A 15,260-nucleotide genomic window follows, 5' to 3' on the forward strand; every position below is an offset into this window, starting at 1 on the left:
TAACATCATTATTCACAATAGCCAAAAGGAGGAAACAACCCAAATGTCCATCTAAGGACTAATGGATAAACAAAATGTTGTGATAGAATATTAGCCTTAAAAAGGAGGTAAACTCCAACATGTGCTACAACATGGATGAACTTTGAGGGCATTATGCTAAGTGAAATCATCCAGCCACCAAAAAACAAATACTGTATGATTTTGCTTATATGAGGTACTGAGTAGTCAAAATCATAGAGACAGAAAGTAGAAAGATGGTTGCCAGGGGTTGGAGGGAGAGGAGAGGGGGAGTTATTGTTTACTAGGGATAGAGTTTCAGATCTACAAGAGTTATGGGAATGGATGGTGGCGATGGCTGCACGACAACGTACGTGTATTTATTTATTTATTTAGTTTTGGCTGTGCCGCGTGGCTTGAGGGATCTTAGTTCCCAGGCCAGGGATCGAACCCATGCTCCCTGCATTGGGAGCGTGGGGTCTTAACCACTGGACCACCAGGGAAGTCCCTATGTGTACTTTAACAGAATTAAAAAAAAAAATTTTTGTAAAAAAAAATTCAGTAGAAGACATAGCTATTTAACAAAATCCTGCTATCAGCCATTCTATCAATCTAGTAGAATACATCATCAAATTTAAGACGTTGTCAACTGTAGAATGCACCATTATTTCATGTAATACCAAGAAAGAAAAACTGGTACCAGTTAAACTCTGATATCAACCGATTAAAAGACATCCCATTCCAAAGATGGTAATTTTTAAAGTGCATCTTAGATTCAGTAGAATATAGTAAGCAGTTTATACACTAAATGCTCACCTTTTAAAATCCACCTGCAAAGTTCAGATTGGTTTTTAACTGTAGCACACCTGTCCTTTGTTTTTTGAACAGACTGTGTTTGCAAACCATCTCAGAAAAATAAATGGTGACTTGTCTACCTAAAAAAAAAAAAAGGCAGGGAAGGGGTTCAGGAGTGACTGTGTGACCCATCAAATCCCTCAGCTCAAGAGCCTGCGATCCTGCGATTCTAGTCATCATCCTTAAAGTCCTCGCCCTACCCTGAAGGGCTTTCACGGGCCCTGGCGCTCCAGCCTCCACCCACTCCGCAGTCTTGGGTGCAGTCTCACCAGTAGAAGCCGGAGGGCTCCAGCCAGGGCAGGCCACTTGCAGTTCACAACTGTGCTAGGCTCACTCTCTCTTCTGGGCACTTATTTGTGCTCTTTCCTCTTCCTGGCACCACGTTCCCTTCCTCTCAGCCTGCAGACTTCCTTCAGGTCTCCCTAGCTCAGCTGCCCCTATCCCTAGCAGGCCTTCCCTGCTGTCCCTCCCCTGCCTAGGTTAGCCGCTGCTCCCTGTACCCTCTCAGTACTCAGCTGATTGCCATTTACTGTGAGCTCTTGGGACCAGGGACTTGCCTTCCTCATTACTGTACTCCCAGGGCCTAGCGCAGGGCTGCCATCTCAGAGTTCCTTAGTGACTATCTGGTAAATGAATGTCCAATTAGGATCAAAAGCAGCAAACTCTTCTCAGGCTGTTTCCTGGTATTCATTCTAGAGACTCTGAAACTCTGGGGGTTCCACTTGCATAAGGTAAAGGACAGAACCAGGATTTGAACCCAGACTATGGCCCCAGAGCCCACACTCTTAACCACTATGCTTTAAGCCCCTAATGCCTCAATTTGTTCATGAACAAAATGTGTACAGAGAGCCTACTATGTGTCAGGCACTGTTCTATAGTAATAACGAAAACGGACACAGCCCCGATTCTCACGGATCTCACATTCAAGTTGGTGGTGAAGGAGAGACAGAAATAAATACGTGTATAATTTGCCTATTTGTGATAAGAGGGAGGGAATATACAGGACAATGGGAGGAACAGGTTGGAGGGTGGGGGAAGATCAGGAGTTCAGTTCTGGACACACTTGGTTTGAAACACCTAAGAGACAACCAAGTGAAGATACAGAGTAGGAGTTGGATAAATGTCTAGAGCCCAGGGTGTAAGCCTAGGCTAGATAATACAAATTTGGAAATCAGCAGCATAGATGGTATTTAAAACCATAGGACTGGGACTTCCCTGGTGGTCCAGCGGCTAAGACTCTGCATTGCCAATGCAGGGGGCCCAGGTTCAATCCCTGGTCGGGGAACTAGATCCCACATGCCGCAACTTATTATCCCATGTGCTGCAACTAAGACCCGCCACAGCCAGATAAGTAAATAAATAAACAATTAAAAAAATAAATAAATGAAAATAAAACCATAGGACTGGCTGAGATTGCTAGGGATGTGATTGTGTATAGAGAAGAGGTCCAAGTACTCAGTCCTACCATACTTAGAGGTGAAAGAAATGAAGAGAATTAGCAAAGGAGACTAACAGGGAACAGCCAGGGAGGTAAGAGGAAAACTAAAAGAGTGTAGTACCCTGTAAGCCAGGGAATAAAGTGACTCAAGATCAACAGCGGCAAGGATGACGAGACGTGGAGTCGGCCGTTGGGTGTGGTAATGTAGATGTCATTGGTGATCTCGGCAAGCAGTGTCTGTAGACAGAGGTGGAGCACGCACCTGCATGAGGAGGGTTTAAAGAGAAAAGGCAGAGAGGAGTCGGAGACAGCAACGAAGACGGCCCTTTTGGAGCATGTCGTTATAAAGGCTGAGCAGGGAAATGGGGGACTCTGGAAGGAATTATCGGTAGGTTTAAGGCAGAATGAGTAGCAGCCTGGAAATACGCTGATGCAGGGAAGACGGATGCAGGAGAGGGATGTGAGACAAGTATGGGTCCTAGGTCCTCCTCTTCATACTTCTACCCCTCCTCTTTCTCCAGCTTTGTTTCCCTGGGCTTTCTCCTGCTTTCTTCTCCTTGCCCCACTCTCTCTTCTTGTCATGAGCCACCACAGTCAACTTTATCTCTGCGAGCATGCAGTGCAGCAATTCACTCTTTCCGGAAAGTTAGCCAGGTTTTATCTTGACCTTTCTTTCTACAAAGCAGTACTCCATCAGGCCACTAAAACAGGATCTTTTCTGTCCCACATGAGGATGACCACCAGAGGCCCCAGGAGCCTCTCCTTCTGCCTGTTGTCATATACCACCGGTATGGTTTGCCTTTTCTTTGGTGTGTATCTTGTGAACCCAGCTGAACTGTAAGGACCTTAAGGACAGGGACTCCACATGATGCTTCTTTGGGTCCCTCACGATACCTAATTGGGTGTTGTGCAGAGTATTCATTTACTCAACATTTATTGAGTACCTGCCGTGTGCTGGGATCTGTGCTAGGTGATCCAGATCAACAGTCCCTATCCTCAAAGAGCTTGTGGTCCAGACAGGAGGCAGACGTGTCATCAAATAATAGCAAATAAAATGTTGAGTGCTGTACTAGGGAAATGTAGGGTGCAGTGGAGGCTTAGAGAAGGAAGAGGTTAGCTACATGGGGGATGGACAGGGAAGACTTCAGGGGGTCTTCCCTGGGGGTGGCAATGAGAAAGTACTTGAAAGATGGCCAGGAGTTTCCTGATCAACTGGAGGAGAGAGGGTATCAGGCAGAGGGAGAGTGCAAAGTCACGGAGGTGTAGAACAGCACGGCATGTTTGGAAAAGGACAGGTCTTTTGATATGATGGTACAGTGGGGAGGGGCACTGCAGGAACAGTGGTGGGAAAGGATCCTGGAGAGACAGAAAAGAATTGGATTGTGGAGGGCTGTGTGTGCCAGGCTAAGGAACTTGGCCTTAATCCCATAAAAGGGAAGGATGGGATCAGACTTTTAGAGAGAACCCCATGGTGACTGTGGAGTAGAGGTTGACTTACTTTTGGCAGTCATGGTATTAGAAACAGTTTACTTATATTTAATTAGATGCCGATATTTAAAAATCAGGTGGTTTCACAAGAAATCCTAAATTCCAGCTTCTCTAGCCACACATTGTTCTATGATAGCCATCAGCCAAAGCTAGGTGGGAACCTTCTGTTACGGATTGAACTGTGCCCCCCCGAAGATGTTGAAGTCCTACCTGTAACCTTGAAAGTGACCTTATTTGTAAATTGGGTCTGTGCAGATAGATGATCAAGTGAAGATGAGGTCACCAGGACAGGCCTTAATCCAGTATAACTGGTGTCCTTATATAAAGGGGAAATTTGGACACAGACAGATGCACGTAGAGGGAGACAATGTGAGGACGTGGGGAGAATGCCATCTATAAGTCAAGGAACAGCTGGGACTACTAGAAGCTAGAGGAGAGCACAGCGCATTCTCCCTCCCAGCCCTCAGGAGGAACCTGCTGTCATCTTGATTTTGGACTTCTGGCCCCCAGAACCGTGAGATGATAAATTTCTGTTGTTTAAGCCACCCAGTTTTTGGCACTTTGTTAAGGCAGCCCCAGAAAAGCAATGCTCTCGCTTAGACGGGGCCCGCACTCTCCAGTGATTTGAGTTGGTAAATACCTATGCTGGGAATGGATTCGAGGAAGGGGACGGACTGAAGACCATTTAGTAGGTGGTCTGTGGTGATCCAGTAAAGTGGTGGGGAAGGGGGAGCGGTCGGTGAGAGCTCCGCAGCGCTAGTGCTTACTGATGGATGTAGGGCTTAGCAGTAATCCCAGAAGGTCTGTAAACCAGCTCTGAGTTCCAGAGCCGCATCATCTGCTTTTCTTTCCCTCGTGTATTTTCTCTTCCACAGCATCCCACCCTTCTCCACCTGACGCCTCAGCCACCTCCACCTTCCGGGCTTGAATTCTACTCAGTGTATAACTTTCACCCTGCCTCGGAATGGGTGTGATTTCAGCAGCCTTCGTTTCAACTTCCTGTGACAGCTGTAACCTCAGTTCTCACTGAATTACTAAGACTGCTGATAAATGCCAACTGCTTGGAAGTTTTTATAAGTAACTAGGAACGTGTTTTGTGCCAGGCCGTGGGAAAATGGGCTATGGAATGGCCCAGAAATTTAATGAATTAAAAGTAACGAGTCAGGAATTCCTTGACAGTCCAGTGGTTAGGACTCGGGGCTTCCACTGTGGGAGGCCCAGATTCCATCCCTGGTCAGAGAACCAAGATCCCGCACAAGCTGCGCAGAGCGGCCAAAAAAAAAAGTAACTCCCTGCTGTTTTTAGGCCCATATGTGTCCGTTTAAGAAAAAGACTAGATCTAAGATGAAAATCGTCCTCCCAGCCCCATGTGGGAAGAACGGTTCATTTCCCTGTTCAAAGTCCCAACAGCCCAGCAGAGGGTGAGTGCTTCTACCTCACCATCCCCATGCCATCGCCACCTTTCGTGTCATATTTTGATTATTTGGAAAAGGTTGATTGGAAGGAACAATAGAAAGCGACCTGCCCACCACTCCACCCCCCCACCCCCCGCCAAGCCTCCCCACTAAAAGAAATGTCACTGGCTAAGGAAACAGGATGCTACCTGCGAGGCGGTATCATGAATAGGATCCTGGAACACAGAAAGGACCCCAGTGGAAAAATGGGGAATCCAGTTAAAGCTGGCCATTTGGTTAATAGTGTTGTACCAGTGTTAATGTTTTAGTTTGGATAAATGGACCATGATTATGTAAGATGTTAACGTAGCGGGGAGCTGGCTGAAGGGTCTATGGGAACTCTGTGTACTACCTTTGCAACTCTCTGGAAATCTAAAATGATTTCAAAATTAAAAGTTTAAAAACAAGTTAAATATATATATATTTAAATGTCTCTGCGATAATACTGGTCCAGAATATACCCTTAGTTATGCTGTCTGACCCTCAGCCCTAAGTGTTAATGGCCAAAAAGACATCAGCCAGATGATTTGGCATTTGCCGACAGTCTATTCATGGCACTGTAAGGATACCAAGGCAAAACCATATAGAACCCTGCCCTGAAGGAGTTTACTCTCTAGTGAGGGGGACAAACATATGTATAAATAGCTACAATACCTGGAGAGAGTGTGGGGATCAGAGAGATTGATCAAGACCTTGAAGGTGGAGAGAATTTCAATAGAGACAAAGGCCAAGGACTCAAGGCTGGGGGTTGGTGTCAGCAAAACGTATAGGTGTGTGACTTTCCAGGGAGATGGGAAGAGTCCAATAAAGCTGAAACTCGGAGGGGTGGGGGGAAGTGGGGACAGAGGTCTTAGAGACATAGAAGGACCTAAGCTCAGTGAGGAGGACAAAACTCCTTTCTATTTTTAATATATAATTGTTTTATCATTAATAAAAGGAATATATGTTGGAAAATCCAGACTATTTTGCCCCCAGAACAAATATTTTGGTGCATTTCCTTCATTATATTTTGTTCCTTGTAGTTGAGCTCATACTATACACACAGTTGGGTAGCCTTTGTTCATTTGTTTCATTTAGCTTAATATCACGAGCCTTTCCCCATCTCATTTAAAAAGAATCTTAAAGCACGAAGGGAGGTCACTTTCCTCTTAATGCAAGAATCCTTCTTCACCATCTTGGTGGCTGGCTGACAGATCTTTGTCTGGACATCTCTCCTAGCCAGGATCTCATTCATTCTTTGAGACATCCATTCTATTGTTAGCTAAGTCCAGTGACCACAGAGTTCTTCCATGCATCTTAATTGTGCTTCCCTCCAACTATCCCTTTTTGAAGATGACAGATCTTCAAATACATCAAGAATCAAAGAATTTCAGGGTTTAACTGATCTTGAGGTAGGTTGCAGTTACCTCAAATGCCATGCCAAGGACCCTTGGACTATAATCCAAGGGAGTCATCAATTTTTTTTTTAGGTTTCAGGAATTTTTATTTTTCTCATGTAATGTGCCCCAAAGTTTAATTCATAAAATGTTTTCAAGCAGAAAAGTCGTGTGATCAGAGCTTTGCTTGATGATAGCTGTCACTTATTGAAGGTTTATTAGGCATGAGACATAATGCTAGATACTTTACACATATTATTTTATTTAGTCCTGACAACAACCCTATGAAGTAGGGGAATTCTCCCCATTTCACAGATGAAGAAACGCAGGCCCCCAAAGAGGAAGTCACGTGCCCAAGCTCACACAGTAGTAACTGAACAGTACCTACAGCATCATTTAAAGCACAGATTCAAATTCCTGCTTGTGTAACCTTGGACAAATGTCTAAAGTTCTCTGGGCTTTCCTCCCCCCATTCGTAAAATAATAGGGTTAGGCTGATAAAACAGTTTACAGTGAGAGCTAAAAACACAGACTTGGAACCTGACTGCAAAATGTCTGTGCTTCTCTGTGTGTGGACTAGTTGGTTAAGTGACAATCTCTTTGCAGGCCTGCTGCTAACATTTGCCAGACCCAAGTCAGGAGTATAAAAGGGAAGCCCATATACCTTACGTCTAAGCATTTAAGAGTTATAAATCAAGCTAACAAACCATTTTCTAAAAATATATGCTTTATCCTTGTACTTTGACAAGTATACCTCCAAAGTAACTTAGAAAGCCAGGTTTTGAGTTGAGAATTCTTGGGTTCCTGGGAGTTCCAGGTCAGACTGTGGCTGAGCTAGATCCCTTCTCTTCCTATTTCTGGCTCCTGTGTGCACTCCCTACCCCCCAGCCCCCATGTGCAGGATTTATCCACACCCCTTACGAGCAGCCAGCCTACAGGGGTGTACTCATTGGCAGGGAAGTTTTGCCCTTGGGAGGATAGACCCAGGGAAGGGGCTGGTGCAGTCGCTGAAAGTGGACTCTGGCCATTTGGACAGGGAATTCTGGAGTCCCGGTTCCCAGAGTATGGTCTAGAAGGGTGCCCAGGCTCAGGGTGGGCATGGCTCCTTGGCCCCAGGGGACTCCTCGCCTATGAAAATGGGCACAGCTGGAGGAGGGTCAGAGTGAAGCCCTTTAAAGTGCAGGGCTAGGACCCTAGGACAAGGACCCTGTTGACAAGTCTAGGAAGATACTGTCTCTTTGTGCCTTAGTTTCCTTTAGGGTTTGCCTCGGGCTTTCACGGTTGTAGCACTGAAAGTCCTGAATCCCAGGAAAAACCCTTAGTCCCAGGCAAACCGGGACAGTTGGCCACCCTCACTTCCTCATCTTTACAATTGGGTTAATAAATCTCATAAGATTGTTCTGGGGATTAACATGAGTTAACAAACATGGAGTGTTTAGACCAGTGCCTGCCATGTGGTAAGCAGTCTATAAGTATGTTGGCTATTATCATTTTTTTCAAATTTCTTTATTGTAGTAAAATATATATAACATAAAATGTACCATCATAACCATTTTAAAGTATACAGTTCAGTGATATTAAGTACATTCATAATGTTATGCAACCAACACCACCATCTATCTCCATAACTCCTTTCATCTTATAAAACTGAAACTCTATCCCCACTAAACAATAGCTCCCTATTCCCCCTCCCCCCACCAGCCCCTGGCAACCACACTTCTACTTTCTAGCTCTAAGATTTTGCCTACTCTAAGTATTTCATAAAAGTGGAATTAGGGACTTCCCTGGCACACCAGTGGTTAAGCCTCCGCACTTCCACTGCAGGGGTCACGGGTTCGATCCCTGGTCGGGGAACTAAGATCTCGCCGCCACAAAATGTGGCCAAAAAAAAAAAAAAGAATAAAAAGAAAGTGGAATCAAACAGTATTTATCTTTTTTTGACTGTCTTATTTCACTTAGCATAATATCCTCAAGGATCATCCGTGTTGTAGCATATGTTAAAATTTCCTTCCTTTTAAGGCTGAATTCATGTTCCATTGTATGTCTACACCACATTTTGTTTATCTATTCATCTGTCAATGGTTATTTGAATTGCTTCCATGTTTTAGCTACTGTGAATAATGCTTCTATGAACATGGATGTACAAATATCTCTTCAAGACCCTGCTTTCAATTATTTGGTGTGTATACCCAGAACTGTACTTGCTGGATCATATGACAGTTCTATTTTCAATATTATGATGAACCTCCATACTGTTTTCCACAGTGACTGTACCATCTTACATTCTCACCAACAGTGCACAGGTTTCCAGTTTCTCCACATCCTCATCAACATTTATTATTTTCTGTTTTTTTGATAGTAGCCATCCTAATGGGTATGAGGTGATGTCTCATTGTGGTTTTGACTTGCATTTACCTCATGATTAGTGATGTTGCTTATTTACCATTTGTACAGCTTTTTTGGAGGAATGTCTATTCAAGTACTTTGCCCATTTTCTTTCTTTTTTAAAAAAACTTTTCATTGAGGTATAATTGACATATGACATTATGTTAATTTCAGGTATACAACATCATGATTCGATATTTGTAGCAGCAAAATTGTTACCATAATAACATCTAATTAACATCTGTCACCATACATGTTACAAAAATTTTTCTTCTTGTGATGAGGACTTTTTAAGATATACTTTCTTAGCAACTTTCAAATATGCGATGCAGTATTATTAACTATAGGCACCATGTTGTACATTACATCCCCATGACTTATTTATTTTATAACTGGAAGTTTATACCTTTTGACCTCCTTCACCCATTTCACCCTCCACTCTGGCAATCACCAAGCTTTTCTCTGTATCTGTGAGCTTGTTTTTTGGTTTTGTTTTGTTTTGTTTTAGATTCTACAGATAAGTGAGATCATACAGAATTTGTCTGACTCATTTCACTTAGCATAATGCCCTCAAGGTCCATCCCTTGACCCATTTCAAATCAGGTTGTTTTGTTTTGAGTTACAGGATATTAATCCCTTGTAAGATATATAATTTGCAAATATTTTCTCACTTTCTGTGGGTTGCCTTTTTACTCTGTTGATATTGTCTTTTGAGGCACAAAATTTTTAATTTTCCTGAAGTCCAATTTTTCTTTTGTTGCCTGGTGTCACACTAAGAAATCATTGCCAAATCCAACATCATGAAGCTTTTGCCCTATGTTTTCTTCTAAGGGTTTTATAGTTTTAGGTCTTATAATTAGATCTTTGATTCATTTTGAGTTAATTTTTGTATATGGTGTGAGGTAAGAGTCCAACTTCATTTCTTTGCATGTGGCTATCCAGTTGTCCCAGCACTACTTATTGAAAAGACTATCCTTTCCCCCATTGAATGGGTCTTAGCACCCTTGTCAAAAATCATTCAACCGTATATGCAAGAGTTTATTTCTAGGCTCTTTATTCTATTCCATTAGTCTGTATATCTGCCTTTATGCCAGTACCACACTGTTTTGACTCCTGTAACTTTGTAGCAAGTTTCTAAATCAAGAAGTGTGAGTCCTCCAGCTTTGTTCTTGTAGCTACTATCATTTTAAAGGTTCCATTCTATTAGAAAATGCTAAGTTTCTATAAGTGGAAGCTTGAGTGAGAAAGAGGGAAGAGTTGAGTTTGACTGAGGTTTTAGATCTGGAGGGCAAGAGTCTAGCAAAGCCTCTAGCAGAATGGGGAAGTGAGGTATGGTTGGTGGGAAGATGTTAGTTCAATGTGGGTCTTATAGAATTTGAGGACCTTATGGGGCATACATGAGGAGATGTCCTTTAGGCAGCTGGAAATGTTTTTTAAAGTTCAGGGGAGAGATGGAAGCTCAAGAAGGCAAATAGGGAGTCATCCCCATAAAAGGAATTGTTGGAGGAAGGCATGGAGGTAGATAAGAGGGATGAAGGTTAGAACATAGAGTGAGAAGATGGCAGGGGCAGTGACATCTAGGCCCCGTTCCACTCACACATTTAATGTGTATGCATTTTACCATATTTTGTTGACTCACATATGCCATCTATTTTTAAGATAGCATTATTTTATATGCCACTAAGAAAATATGCTGTCAGCAATTATGACCTGGTACTTATGGACTATGAGCACACTGATTTCAAAGATACACAAATGTGGGGGAAAATACATCTTAGAATGGATTAAATAAAATATATGCCAGCCACTGTGTCAGGCATCATGGAGAGGGGAGTGGGATACAGCTATGAAGAAGACCCTGCCTTCAATAACCTTCCAATCTCATGGTGACACCTGCAGATACTTCTACCACAAGACTGATTGAGACAGTGATACAGTGCAGGCACCAGAGCTGTTCTGAGATCAGCTGCTGCTTTTCAAGTATTGAGAGGAGTTATTAATATAGACAGAACTGACAGCCATGTCTTTCCTGGGATTTCTAGTCCTCCCCCTCCTTTTCCCTAATGCCTGAAATTTCTAGGAACAAAGCCTTTCCATCCTTTTTTTTTTTTTTTTGCAGTACACGGGCCTCTCACTGTTGTGGCCTCTCCCGTTGCGGAGCACAGGCTCCCGACGCGCAGGCTCAGCGGCCATGGCTCACGGGCCCAGCCGCCCCGCGGCATGTGGGATCTTCCCGGACCGGGGCACGAACCCGTGTCCCCTGCATCGGCAGGCGGACTCTCAACCACTGCGCCACCAGGGAAGCCCCATCCATTTTTTAATGAACTGAGATAATGAATTAAAACACCATTGTTTTGTGGTGGGTGTTGAATTGGTACAACTCCTATAAAAGGCAATTTGGAACTATCCAAATTACAAATGTATTTGACCTTTGACCTAGCAATACCACACTTTCAGATATACTTACCCACATGGAAAATGCCGTATATACTAGCTTGTTTATTACAGCATTGTTTGAAATAGCAAATAGTTGGGAATAACCTAAGAGCCATGGATGGGGCACTGGTTAACTAGGTTATGGAACATTCATACATTGGATCCCAGATCCAGGAAATGCTTGATGTATGACCAGGGAAAAGATCACTGATATGTACTGTTAACTGAAAGAATGCTAAGTGCAGAGCAGTTACAGCAGACTACCATTTTATTACGAAGTGGGGAATAAGTATACATAGCTAAAATTTGCTTATGTACGCATGGAGAAACCCTAGGATACATAGGAAACTGATAACAATGGTTAAGGTTGGGGAGGTGTAAGTAGAGAATTTGGCAGATGGGGTTAGAGAAGGGAGGAGGACTTCCTATACTTTATTTCTAAACTATGTGAATGTGTTGATCTATTCAAAATGTCGCATTAATTGAATTTTTAAAAATACCCCATAGGAAGAGTTAAGCCAGTGACAATGATTCCCACCGAAAGGAGAAAGTCTACTAGTCATCATTCATTCATTTATTCAGTAACCTATAGTAATCAAGAAACTTCTCTAGCAATAATGGTTAACAAGTCTCAGCACTGAGATGTGCCAGGCATTGTGCTAAGCACTTTCACATACATTATCTCATTTAATCCTCACCACCTCTACCTGGTGGAGGTGTCCAGCACCAGAAGAGGAAGCTGAGGATGAGAGAAGAGGTTCTTGCCTAAAGTCAACTGCAAACATCCAGGCCCCACCATCCAGGGCCAGGCTCAGTTCTGGGCAGGCACTAAGGATACCGAGACAAGGACACAACCCCTGCCCTCGTGGACTTAGTTGTCTAGTGAGGGAGACAGACAAGTAAAATAGCCGATTCACAGACAGGTTTTGAACAGGAAAAGGAGTGTTAGAGCACGATGCCTAAGGATTAGGGGACAAAGGAAACAGTGAGGCTGGGGACAAGGAGAAAACCTCTCCCACGACACCCTTTTGCCGAGGACAGGCCCTGCAAGCAGCAGTGGAACCTGGAGGCGCCTCTGTGGCAGACAACCCTGCAGCCTCAGAACCAACAATGAACAAAGGCTGCCGGTGCTCTGTAAGAACAGAGCAGATCTGACAACAGCCCAGCTTGTTTGATCAGTGTAGACATCCCTTCTGCACTTTGAAGCCTGAAGCGCTCTCCTTTAGCTGTCTACACAGATCAAATAAGCTGGATGGCTGCCATATCTCTACTTCACTTTGTGTTAAGCCATAGTCGCAGCCAGCTCCACAGCAATTCGACCAAACCATCTGAGCAGAGGCAAAAATAATTCTCATGGGCAAAGACAGACAAGTCCAAGATGTGAACATTAACTCCTTGCTGCCACTTCAGGAGGGAGTGGATTTTGAAGTTAGTTTTAGGAAGCTTCCAAGAAGGGGGCTTCTGCCCCTCTCCAAAGTGAAATGGCAAAGCTGTTTCCTCTCCTTACAGTCTGAAGTCCTTCCTATTCCAAGGCTCATACATGAACACTCATAAGAGTTGACAATTGGGACTTCCCTGGTGGTCCAGTGGTTAAGACTCCAAGCTTGTGACTCCTGTTTCAGGGGGCATGGGTTTGATCCCTGGTGGGGGAACTGAGATCCCGCCTGCAATGCGATGTGGCCAAAAAAAAAAAAAGAAGAGTTGACAATAGATAGCTGTGGTCTAGTTCTTAGAAAAGCAGCCCCATCCTAAAGAATAGGATCATCCCACCGGACACATTTTTATTCACAGGATCATTCTGGGGGAAACCTTACTCCAGCCCCCTCAAGTCATCAAGCAGCAGTGGGGATCTCAGGAAATCCTTGTCATAGAGGCTGGCAGGGCCAGGCTTCTATCAACAAACCCAGGAGCCAAATGGCATCGTTAAAAAAAGATTAAAAATCTACATGAGTTCTAACATCTTCATTCCTAGCTGTGGTTTCCATGGAAATAGACATCTGCTCCAGGGAGAAAGAAAAGGTGGGGGGAAGCGGTATAAGTGCTTTAAAATAATCAGTGTTTTGAAAGATTTATTTTTTTTTCTGTCATAACATTAATAGTCAGAAATGTGAGATTTTTGTGGCAATTTCTTGTATTAAAAAAAAGTGTATCAAATGGGTGGGACCTTCCTCTGCAAACCTACAGATCAAGTACAAAGAATTCAAGATAAAGGCTGGTTCAGGGGATAGCAGACCTCTTGGCCTTGGGTTTCTTGCTTGTGTGTGTTGCCTGCCAATCTGTCACTTTTCAGTGAGCTCTTATCCCCACTCCTCTTCCTAACGATTTCTGAGATTTTGCTCAGAAAATCTGAAAGATGGAAACACCTGGCTGTTTGGTGGCTAAGTTTGGTCTGAGAGGGAGAAGGCTCTCAGGGTTCAGAATCTGAATTATTCCTGGTCCTGCTCACATGCTAAGGGAAAACCACTTAGACTGGGGGCGGGGGAGAGGCCGACCCCACACAAGGACGATTGTTGGAGAAATGCTGCAACAAGCATATTTCAGGCATCAGTGCATTGCTAATTGTTTGCTTTGTGTGGTGTGTCTGCTGCCTGTATGATCCAGTTTTCCTTGTCTCAGGCACTCTGAATTGTATTTAACTCCAGCATATCCCTAGTGACTAGCTGGACATGGGGAGTCTTTAAATTAGGACTCCTGTTTCAGCAAACTGGGTCGTGTTTGTTTCTTGGTTTGGGGAGGCGGAGCAATAAAATGAAGGTGTCCTTACGCCTAGTCAGGACCTCAAAGCAGGTGCTTTGGTGGAATGACCACTACCGAGGACAGAGCCTTGGTCGGGGGAATGGGAGAAGGGGCTTGGGAACCATGTTCATTTTATTTATTTTTCCTCTGGCTTTTCTGTGGTAAGAATGAGGCTAGTCGTTCTAAGATAGCCAGGGTCAGACCAATTTCCTTTGTGTATCTGCTGTGCTTCTGATCTATCCAGGGCAGGGGGAACCGTGACCTTGTGGCTTCTTTTGTTTTGATTCTTTAAAAGGGACCCCACCGATCAGGGAGCACGTGCTTCAAGAACAAAAGCAACACTTAACTGCAGTCTGTGTAGTAGTCTAGAACTGCTACTGCGCTTCCTTCCCTATCATCCGGCAAAAGGCTTGGCAGAACAGATGGGAGCCTGCATTTAAGCCGAGTGACTTTGTTAGACCAAAGGAGATCAAATTCCAGAGCCTCTTGCTTTCCCCCCACAGGTCTCTGGTCACCAGCTCAGGGACCCTAATATGGTAGCGAGAACTCACACAGTGAGTTAAGGGCCACGCCCGTGCCCTGTTAGGGCTGAGTGGGTTAGAAATTATGATGATGTCACAATACAGGTGACAGATGGGGGCGTCGAGTGGCAATGTCCTGTCACAAGGGCTTGAGCGTCTTAGGTGGCGTTACAGGGTGGGGCACCGAAGGGGCAATGCGCTGTCCGAGTGCTGCCCTTGGGGCGACGTGGGGCAAGTGGCTCAACAGACACGGAGTCCAGGCGGCCACCGTCTGAGAGGTAGAAAGGGACCCTGCCCCGCCCTTTTCCTAAGGATGGGAGAACTGGTTCAGACCCAGGCAGGGTCACCGCATCACCCTGTTCCGCGGCCAGACGACCGTCCAAGCCCCCGGCTCACACCTGGAGACACCGCCAAGAAGCCCTCACCCCTCGCATTGTCCTTCTGTCCCGCCAGCCTGAACTACACTTCCCGAGGTGCTCCGGGGTCCCCAGGGGCGGGGCTCACTTGGGCTGTCGGGGGTGGGGAGGGGTCGGCACGTGCCGCCTCTCTCAGCCAATGCGGAGCCCTGCGGGGA

General features: G+C 44.6%; 1 non-coding gene across 1 annotated transcript; it reads left to right on the top strand.

Moving 5' to 3' along the window:
- Nucleotides 1-2,064: 2,064 nt before the first annotated feature.
- On the top strand, nt 2,065-2,137 carry TRNAG-GCC (transfer RNA glycine (anticodon GCC)). Its single transcript has one exon. It is a non-coding gene; the product is annotated as a tRNA-Gly (tRNA).
- The last annotated feature ends 13,123 nt before the right edge of the window (nt 2,138-15,260 follow it).

This window comes from Globicephala melas, chromosome 1 (genome assembly GCF_963455315.2).
Source record: "Globicephala melas chromosome 1, mGloMel1.2, whole genome shotgun sequence".
Lineage (NCBI taxonomy): Eukaryota > Metazoa > Chordata > Mammalia > Artiodactyla > Delphinidae > Globicephala > Globicephala melas.